Source organism: Petaurus breviceps, unplaced genomic scaffold (assembly GCF_028583685.1).
Source record: "Petaurus breviceps papuanus isolate PSGF00001 unplaced genomic scaffold, PetGlider_PUasm1.0 90865, whole genome shotgun sequence".
Lineage (NCBI taxonomy): Eukaryota > Metazoa > Chordata > Mammalia > Diprotodontia > Petauridae > Petaurus > Petaurus breviceps.
In genome coordinates this window covers 3,159,535-3,168,980 of record NW_027187367.1, presented here as the reverse complement: position 1 = coordinate 3,168,980, position 9,446 = coordinate 3,159,535, and positions in this window count along the sequence as shown.

Here is a 9,446-nt window from a genome sequence, read left to right as displayed (position 1 = left end):
GAGAGAGAGAGAGAGAGAGAGAGAGAGAGAGAGAGAGAGAGAGAGAGTGCTCCATCATGCATTTTTCCATGCTAGTCCAGAAACTAGAGACTAGGTGTTTGAAGTAGTTGACTCCTTCATTGGCTGGCTGTTTCCCAACTCATTCAATCCTCTGAGAAAGGAATATGGTTGGAATGGATGAAACCTTAAACTGTTATCAAGTCAGGAGATCTGCAAAAACCTGGAGTAAAACCCTTTCTCTCTGTCTGACAGTTATTTATGCCAAGGTTTTTCTTTGTTCTTTAAATTGCTCATAATTCCTGATTTGCATATTGTTTTAAAAGCTAGCTTGCCCTTGATATAGAATTATGGCTGGTTGTAAAAGTTTTGTGTATATTCTTAACTACAAACAGGGGAACAGAAAGAGAAAGAGCTAGTGAATCAATTTTGGTATACAAAGATAATAAGAGGACAGAAGTTTGAACCTTGACCTAAAACATTAGGCTTCTGCCCAGAAGTGGAAGATCTTGAGCTAAAATTTTAAGGGATTCTTATGGGTTTGATTTATTGATTTGTTTTTTCCAAACTTCCCTAATAAAGCAACATTTAAACTGGGGTTTCCTGCCCTCAGGCAGAAGCGAACTGTGCTATTGGCAATCTGATGAGGGATTAGGGGGGGGGGGTGCTGAAGAAGTTGGTAAGACACAATATCTTCCCCTAATCTTTGTGGCCCCATTTGGGGTTTTCTTAGCAATGATACTAGGGTGAATTTGCCATTTCCTTCTCCAGATCATTTTACAGATGAGGATACTGAGGCAATCATGGTTAAGTGGCTTGCCCAGAGTAACACAGCTAATAAGTGTCTCAGTCCAAATTTGAACTCAGGTCTTCCTGACTCCAGGCCAGGTGCTCTAACCATTGTACAATATAGCTGCCCCTGAAGGTAGCCATAGTTACCATCAAAGACAGGGGCCAGATTGGAAAGTGAGTCTTCTTCTTCTCCTTCATCTCTTTCTTTTCCTTTGTCTCTTCCTTCTCCTCCTCCTCCTTCTTCTCCCCTTGTTCTTGTTCTTTCATTAAGACTTCAAACCTTGCCAGATAGTGCCACCTTCTGGTTACTATTACTATTACTATCTCCTCCCTCTACAAATTTCACCTCATTCAAACACAATGGAAGCCCCCTCTCTTGTAATAAAAACCATATAGTCAAGCAAAAAAATTTACATGTCACTGTATTTTGAAAATTGTGTCTCATTTTGTGCCTTTAATTCAGGAGTTTTCAACCTGGGTACTATAAACTAAATATCTTAAAAATAAAAACCTTTCAATATAATTGGTTTTCTTGGAAACCCTTTGTGTTTTATTTTATACATTTTAAAACATTATATCGTAGGGTCCATAGACAACACCAGTCTACCAAAGGGATGCAAAAAACATTAAGGTCTCTTGTTCTAGTCCATTACTTCTTTGGCTAGAGGTGGGAAGAATGCTTATCAGTCTTCTAAAGTCATGAATGGTTCATTGATTAGAGTTCTTAAGTGATTCAAAACTATTTTACTCTAAAATACTGTAGTCATTGTAGAAATGGTTCTATTTCTGCTCACTTCACTCTGTAGCAGTTCATACATGTCCTTTGAATTAATCATTTTTGCCATTTCTTTCTTTCTTTCTTTTTTGCTTTTTTGGAGGGCAATTGGGGTTAAGTGACTTGCCCAAAGTCACACAACTAGTTTTTTTGGTGTGTGTGTTAAGTGTCTGAGGCTGGATTTGAACTCAGGACCTCCTGACTCCAGGGCTGGTGCTCTATTCACTGTGCCACCTAACCGCCCCCATTTTTGCCATTTCTTTTTTTTTTTTTAAGCAATCGGGGTTAAGTAACTTGCTCAAGGTTACATGGCCAGTTATTTTCTGGGTGTGGTGCTGAGTATCTGAGCCCGGATTTGATCCAGGTCATCCCGACACTGGAGCCGGTGCTCTTACTCACTGAGCCACCTGGCTGCCCCTAAGCAATTGGGGTTAAGTAACTTGCTCAAGGTTACATGGCCAGGTGTTTCTGGGTGGGTGCTAAGTGTCTGAGCCCGGGATTCGATCTCCAGGTCGTTCTGACACTGGAGTCGGTGCTCTTACTCGCTGTGCTACCTGGCCGCCCCAATTTTTGCCATTTCTTAAGGAGCAACCACATTCCATTCCATTAATATGTTATAAAGAGGCAGCATGGAGCCAGTCCTGGAGCCAGAAAATGTAGGTTCAAGTTCTACCTCTGAAACACACTGACTTTGGATAAGTCACTTAACTTCTCATATCTTTAGGCAAAGAGAATATAAGTTGAAGCATTGGTGGAGGGAGTTTCCACATCTGAAAGTTCCGTGTACTAATGAAATCACAGGTTCAATCCTTATCCTTAATGCACTATGCTAGATCTTCAAAGTCTAGCAGTTCTTCAATTGGTGGGCATTTGCTTGGTTTCCAGTTCTCCGCTACAACAAAAAGGGCTACTAGAAATATTTTTGTAGGTATAGATCACTTCTCACTGACCCCTTTAGTGCACATGCCTAATAGTGGTATTACTGGGTCAAATGGTAGGCACAATTTAGTAACTTTTGGGGTATGCTTCCTAATTATTTTCCGGAATGGTTGGACCAGTTCAAAACTATACCAAGAGTACCTTCTTTTGTTTGTATTCCCATAGTCCCTTCAACAGTAGGCATTTTCCTTTTCTATCACCTTTGTCAATCTGTTGAACCCAGTTCTTATTGCCTTCTCAAAGTCTGTTAAATTTTCATTATAAACATTTACACTTCAAAAATTAGTAAACACTACAAATCAGGGCTTGATTCATTATTTTGTTGATGGCCTAGCTTCAAGTACATGATGGAGAAAAATGTTAATAATGTAGATTAAACTTAAAAGTGTGTCCTTCGTATATTATCTCCACCACCACCCCAAGCTGGTCGTTAAATATTTACCAGCGCGCCCCTGTTCCTTCACCAATACCATTTTTAGCTGTCTTCTTTATTTTCAAATATTCCTATCATAGTCATGGGTTTCACCCCACCAAGTCTCAATAATACAATGAAGACAAATTTGTTTCTTTGTGTTAGGTTCTCTAGTTCATTTTGCTTGTGACCCATATTTCATGCAGACTTTTTTTGTGTATTTTGTGTAGATATTTGAAGCCATATTCATTTTGGCTCCTTTTTTGGTGATTTTTGTCTTCTTCTGAACATTTCTAATGCTAATTTTCTTTTTGCATTGTAACTAGTTTTTATGGTATCTAGCTTGGTGGATATAAATAGGCAGTTTCCTCCCACCCCGTTTCTTTTTTAGTTCAAAGCCATCTTTTTAGATTTGCAAGACTCTAAGTGAAAACATTCTTACCAGGTCTGGTTAAGTGCCTCTTTGCCTGGTCAGTAGACAAACTTTCAAAGAACAGTTGGATAACCTTGAAGGTAGAAACTGTTGCATGGATTTGTTTTGTTTGTTTTCTGTTTTGTTTGTATCCTTATTGCCCAGAACTGTGCTTTGCATACAGAACATAGCTAAGAAATTGAACTAAAATTAAATTGAATTAAAAGTTAAATGGAATCAAAACTTGAGAATCAGTTTCCAAGTTTTGTTTTTTTTTTTTTTTGAAATTTTATTGTCTCTAGTAGAGATTTCTACTGTATATATTGGATCTGGTCTAGGTATTTTTCCTTAATTAGACTGGAGTGCTATCTCTATCCCTTCTTAAATAGCACACCTCTAACATGTCGTGTTAGAATTCAAATGTTATGATTCTATTGTTGCTGATGATAAGACTAGATCATTAGTGCTACCAGATCGTTTCCATTTGTTGAGAGAAAGCATATAGTATAGTAGATAAGGTACAAACTATGAAGTAAGGAAGACCTGGGTTTTAAATTTGAAATCTGACACTTATTTGTTGTGTGATCATGGGTAAGTCTTTGAAATTGTATCCTCAGTGCCTGGCACATGGTAGGCACTTCATAAATTCTTTTTTTGTGTGTATATGTCTTTTTTTTGGAGGGGGAAGGCAGGGCAATTGGGGTTAATTGATTTGTCCAAGGTCACACAGCTAGTTAAGTGTTAAGTATCTGAGGCTGGATTTGAACTCAGGTCCTCCTGACTCCAGGGCCAGTGCTCTATTCACTGCATCACCTAGCTGCCCCAGCTTCATAAATTCTTGTTAATTGATTGATTGTTCCAAGGTTTCTGAGTCTCAATTTCCTCATCTGTAAAATGAAAATAATATGTCACAGGGATGCTAGGAGGCTCAAGTAAGATAGTATATGTGTAGCAGGTTATTGAGAAACTATGAGACACCTCACAGGTAGTAAGGTTATAGGATCTGGGGTCTGACCACATTCACTTTCAGATCATCCACCCTCCACATGCCACTTGACTCAAAAGCTATATATTTAATTTCATCCTCCAGACTCTGTGATACATTGTGATGATTTATTTCTCATGAATATATTTACAATTTTCTTTATTAACTGAATGTAAAAAAAAAACAACAACCCATTGGTATAGGTCTCTCTCTTTACTGGTGGAGATGAATGTCCTGCCCTATGTAAGTGGAGTCAAGAAGTGCTGAGAGAGCTTCAGTTCTCAAGCAGTCCCCTTTGAGTCTCTTTTGGGGTAAGTCCTCTATCGAACTTATCAAGAGTCAAGTGTTCTTTGGGACTCTCCAAGTGTTGAGTGGATTTGGAAGCTTCTGGCTTCCAGTTTTGAGAAAAAAGATGGAAAAGGCCAACTCGACTTCATGTTGCTGAAGGAAAAGACTCAGGGAAGAATAACTTGTTGCTATATATATTGAAGGGAATTTCTCATTGGATGATATCAAAGATACTTTCTTGGGTGAACTGAACTATTTCTTTTTCAATGGAAGAGCTCCTTTACTCAGTATTGTCTGATATATATATATGCTATCTATACATTCTTTGATTTCTGTTTTGCTATGGTTTGAATAAATGGGTTTCTTTGCTATTTACTATGTGTATTCATAGTGGAACTGATAATGGGTGGGAAAGGGGTCAAGCCTTAGACATAGAGTTTGAGGTCTCCCTTTCCCCAAAAATGATAGTGATCAGAACTTAGCTTGAACCCAATCATATCCCTTAGACAAATAATATTTGAGGAAGCAGATATACTTCTAATTTGGTACTCACTCTCTATGAGCAGAGCAGAGTGGCCTCTGGCCCAACTTCCTGCCTCCCTTCTAGGTAGGAATGAAAGTCTCCCTTGGATAAGAGTGGAGGGGACAAGAGACTAGAGATGTCTATTCTACTTCTTTTTGAGCCACACAACCACAGACCTCATCATATGTGGGCCCCTCTCTACACATGGGCTCACCCTCTTTTTCTTTATATAAAATAAGCATGATCACCTAGCTGATTGAATATTAATTATTTAATAAAATGGAGAAACCTTTTTTCTCAGTAGTAGTTACTCTTATAGCCTTTATAAATTCTGGGGATCCTTATCTCTTTATTGTGATGCTCTAAAGTGTGTGGAGTTGGGGCGGCTAGGTGACATAGTGAGTAAAGCGCTGGCCCTGGAGTCAGGAGGACCCGAGTTCGGTTCCAGCCTCAGACACTTAACACCCACACAAAAAAACTAGCTGTGTAACCTTGGGCAAGTTACTTAACCCCAATTGCCCTCCAAAAGGCCAAAAAAAATAATAAAGTGGGTGGAGCTCCTTAGGGAGTTCAAAACCTAGTGGGGGTTAAGCAAAAGCTTTTATGGGAAAGGCTCAGTGCAGGATTTGCCAACTATGCTAATTAGGTGGCCCAGGTGGGAAAGGGAATGGAATTAAGGACCAGTCAGTTCAGAAAGGAAAATGCAACTTTTGTCCTTAGTGAGCAGGTCTTTTGCCCAGAGTTCACCATGTGAAGAGGGTGAAGGGGGAGAGAGAGAATGGGGCGGGGGGGAGAGTGGCATACCACTAAGGGTATGTTTTTGGGTCTACAACATTATTAAGTCAAAATTGATGGTCATGGCCTTCCTGTTTGTCACTAGTCAATGTCCTGTTTTGATGAGATAGATTGGGGAGTTGATGTCTACATCTTAACCTCTGGAATGTATTTGTAACTGAGGGTGTCAGTATGTGACAGTTCTGTTGGTATAGGATAGTCCCGTTTAAACAAGGGAAATTCTACAGAGGTCAGCTTGTTCTTGTAACAAGAAGAGATAGTTTGCTTCATTGGTGCCCACTCATGGGCAGAGATGTGGTCTTTGGACTGGGGTCCAATCATCCCATCAGAAATACTGAGTGGGAGCGGCTAGGTGGCGCAGTGAATAAAGCACAGGCCCTGGAGTCAGGAGGACCTAAATTCAAATCTGGCCTCATACACTTAACACAAAAACAAGCCATGTGACCTTGGGCAAGTCACTTAACCCCAATTGCCCTACCTTCCCCTCTCCAAAGGGCAGCTAGGTGACACAGTGAATAGAGCGCCAGCCCTGGTGTCAGGAGGACCTGAGTTCAAATCCAGCCTCAGACACTTAACACAAAAACTATGTGACTAAGTCACTTAACTCCAACTACCCTCCAAAAAGCAAAAAAAAAAAAAAAATACTGAGTGGCTAAAGACATCACTGCAACTTCAGACTGGGGAACAATTCGTGTGGTTCTGCTGCTTCTGTGTTCAGGGGTATTGAAGCACTACAAATAGCATCTGGTGGGCTGGGGATTGGGGCAATTGTTATTGGACCTGGTATTCTAGATTTTGCTGTGACTACTCATGAAGCTATTGGAAGTACTCAAGCTAATGCTATTTCTCCAGCTGCTGTCCTCTATTCAGGGACTAGAGGGGGTGGTATGAGTGTTCTGGAGGTGCTCTACCCAGGACTGTAACTTGAAAGAGGGATGAGATCTCATAGTCAGGGCAAGGGGCTGAAGTCAGGTTCCAGGGCTCATAAAGGTCTCCTTCAATGGGGCTAAGGCTATAGTTACCATCCCTGGGAAGCCAATACTTTTCACAAGGTTCATATTTGTCATCCTAGGTGAGGGAAAGCTGGATCTATTTGGCCAAGCTAACTGGGTATCTGGAGAGTCTTCTCTAGACCTGGTCTGGGTGTTGGATTCTGAAAATTTTATGGGTCATGAACCAAAGCTTTGTTCTCCTTGGCCGTGGAGCTGCCTAGGGAAATTAAAACTTTTTTTCTTTCAGTTGTCTTGATTGTTTGGCTCTTTGGTTTTGCAACCAATTCTATGTTGTAGACTGAGAAACATTGAAACAGTTAGCAAGTTCACTTCTGATAGAATAGTTAGGTTATGGGTTCTTGTGAAATTCTCCAGGAAGAACATCCAACTGAAATGTATTAAATACAAATGCATTTCTTCTCTGCCCCACCTTTTTTTTAACTGCTCATGGATGAGTCAGAGGTCAAAGCAGGTTCTATACTGGAACACTTCAGGGTAGCTGGCTAGCAAGTTTGTCTTGACTTGAAAGGAAGAAAGCCTGGGGATGTCTTTCTAATACTACTTGCTTGAGGTCTCATTCTAGCATGTTTTCTCCATTATCAGTTACTAATGATTAGTGCCCTAGGATCAGTCAATAAACACTTAACTATCTACTATGTACTAGGCACTGTGCTAAGCTCTGGGTATACAAAAAAGAGGCAAAATTGACAGTCCCTGCTCTCAAGGAGCTCACACTCTGAAATGGGGGAGACAAGGTATATTTGGGATAAATAGAAAATAATAATAGAGGGAAGGCATGGATTAAGAGGAGTTGGGGAAGGTTTCCTGTAAAAGATGGGATTTTAGTTGGGATTTGAAGGAAGCCAGGGAAGTCAATAGGCAGAGATAAGGCAGGAGAGAATTTCAGGAATAGGAGACAGAGAAAATACCCAGAGTAGGGAGATGGATTTTCTTGTTTGTAGAACAACCAGGAGGCCAGTGTCATTGGATCAAAGAGTACTAGGTGAAGAGTAAAGTGTAAGAAGATTGGAAAGGTAGGAGAGGGCTAGGTTATAAAGGACTTCCAGTAGCAGCTACCCCAATCCCCAGCCCACCAGCTAGGATTTGTAGTGCCTCAATATACCTGACCAGAGAAGCAGCAGGGCCAGATGAAATATTCCCCAGTCTGAAGTTGCAGGAATGTCTGTAGCCAGTCGGTATTTTTGATGGGGTGACTGGATTTTTTGGTTGATTTTGCAGGTAATGAAGAATCACTGGAGTATATAGAGTAGGGGAATAACATAGTCAACTGGTTAACATCAATTAGCTTTTACAAAGAGATAGTTAATGGGAAAATATAGATTTTTCTTATAAGAACATTTCTCCCTAATAGTCAGGGCACCCTATGTTGCCTTGGTCTCTGGGGAGAAAATGCTCAAACCTAATGCAGATGCTGTATAGTATTTGCTTTGACCTAATTCCCTCCTAAATGCAGCATAGCCCATGGATGAATTGCTTTCTCTTGGCTGCTTTCAATCCAATACTGTGCTGGGTCAAGTAGGTAGCTGAGGACTTCACTCCTTACCAGGACAGGCTGCCGGCAAACTCCGGCATAGATTCCTGATTTTGGAGCTTGGGCAGCTTGCTTTTTCTGATCTTTCAAAGCTCACAAGATCCCAGTCCAGTCCAGTCTATCTTCAATACTTCTTCATCTAAGGCAGGAAAGAGAATGCACAAGAGGAACCAGTTTCAGATGCCAGAGGTGATTGCCATGGTACCCAGGAATTTGAGCCATGGAAACCTTGGAGCCAGAATTGCAGGCAGGGTGCTGAAGCCAGCCAGGCTGACATAGAAGCCTTGAGAAGCCAGAGTGCTTGAGAGTTGAGCCTGAGAGGGGTTTTGGACTTGGAACTGTGATTTTGTTCCAAGGGAACTGAACGAAACTGTGAATTTAATCTCTTTCCTCTCCCCAGGGACTGAGGTAGAAGGAAGGAGGAGGATTATGCTTCCCATATGTTGGGGGAGTTGTATAGTTATACCTTTTTAAAGTAAATATTCCAGTGTTATGCATATGCAACCAATAGGAGTCCTTTTGGCTATTTCCCTGTTAAATTAGTCCAGAATTTAAAATTTCCTATCCATGGCAAATTAAAATATATTTTGAACATGTCATCCATATCCTCAATCAAGAATCGTTCCAGGGAGGCATCAACATTGTCTTTTTGAGCACTTTTAAAGAGTTCTTTTGCTGGTTATGTTTCTTTTAAAGGTAACCTATTGCTTTATTCCATTTATTAAGCACCTACTATGCGTCTGGCACTGTGTTAAGCTCTGGGAACAAAGAAAGGCAAAAACTAGTTCCTCTTTTCAAGGAACTCATGATTTAATGGGAAGACAACATATAACAACTATTTACAGAGAAGATATAGACAGGACAAATTGGAGAGAATCTTGGAGGGAAGGCACTGGCATTAAATGGGAACTTCTTGTTCAGTCCTTTTAGTCATTTCTGACTCTTCATGACCCCATTTGTGGTTTCCTTGGCAAAGATGCTTGG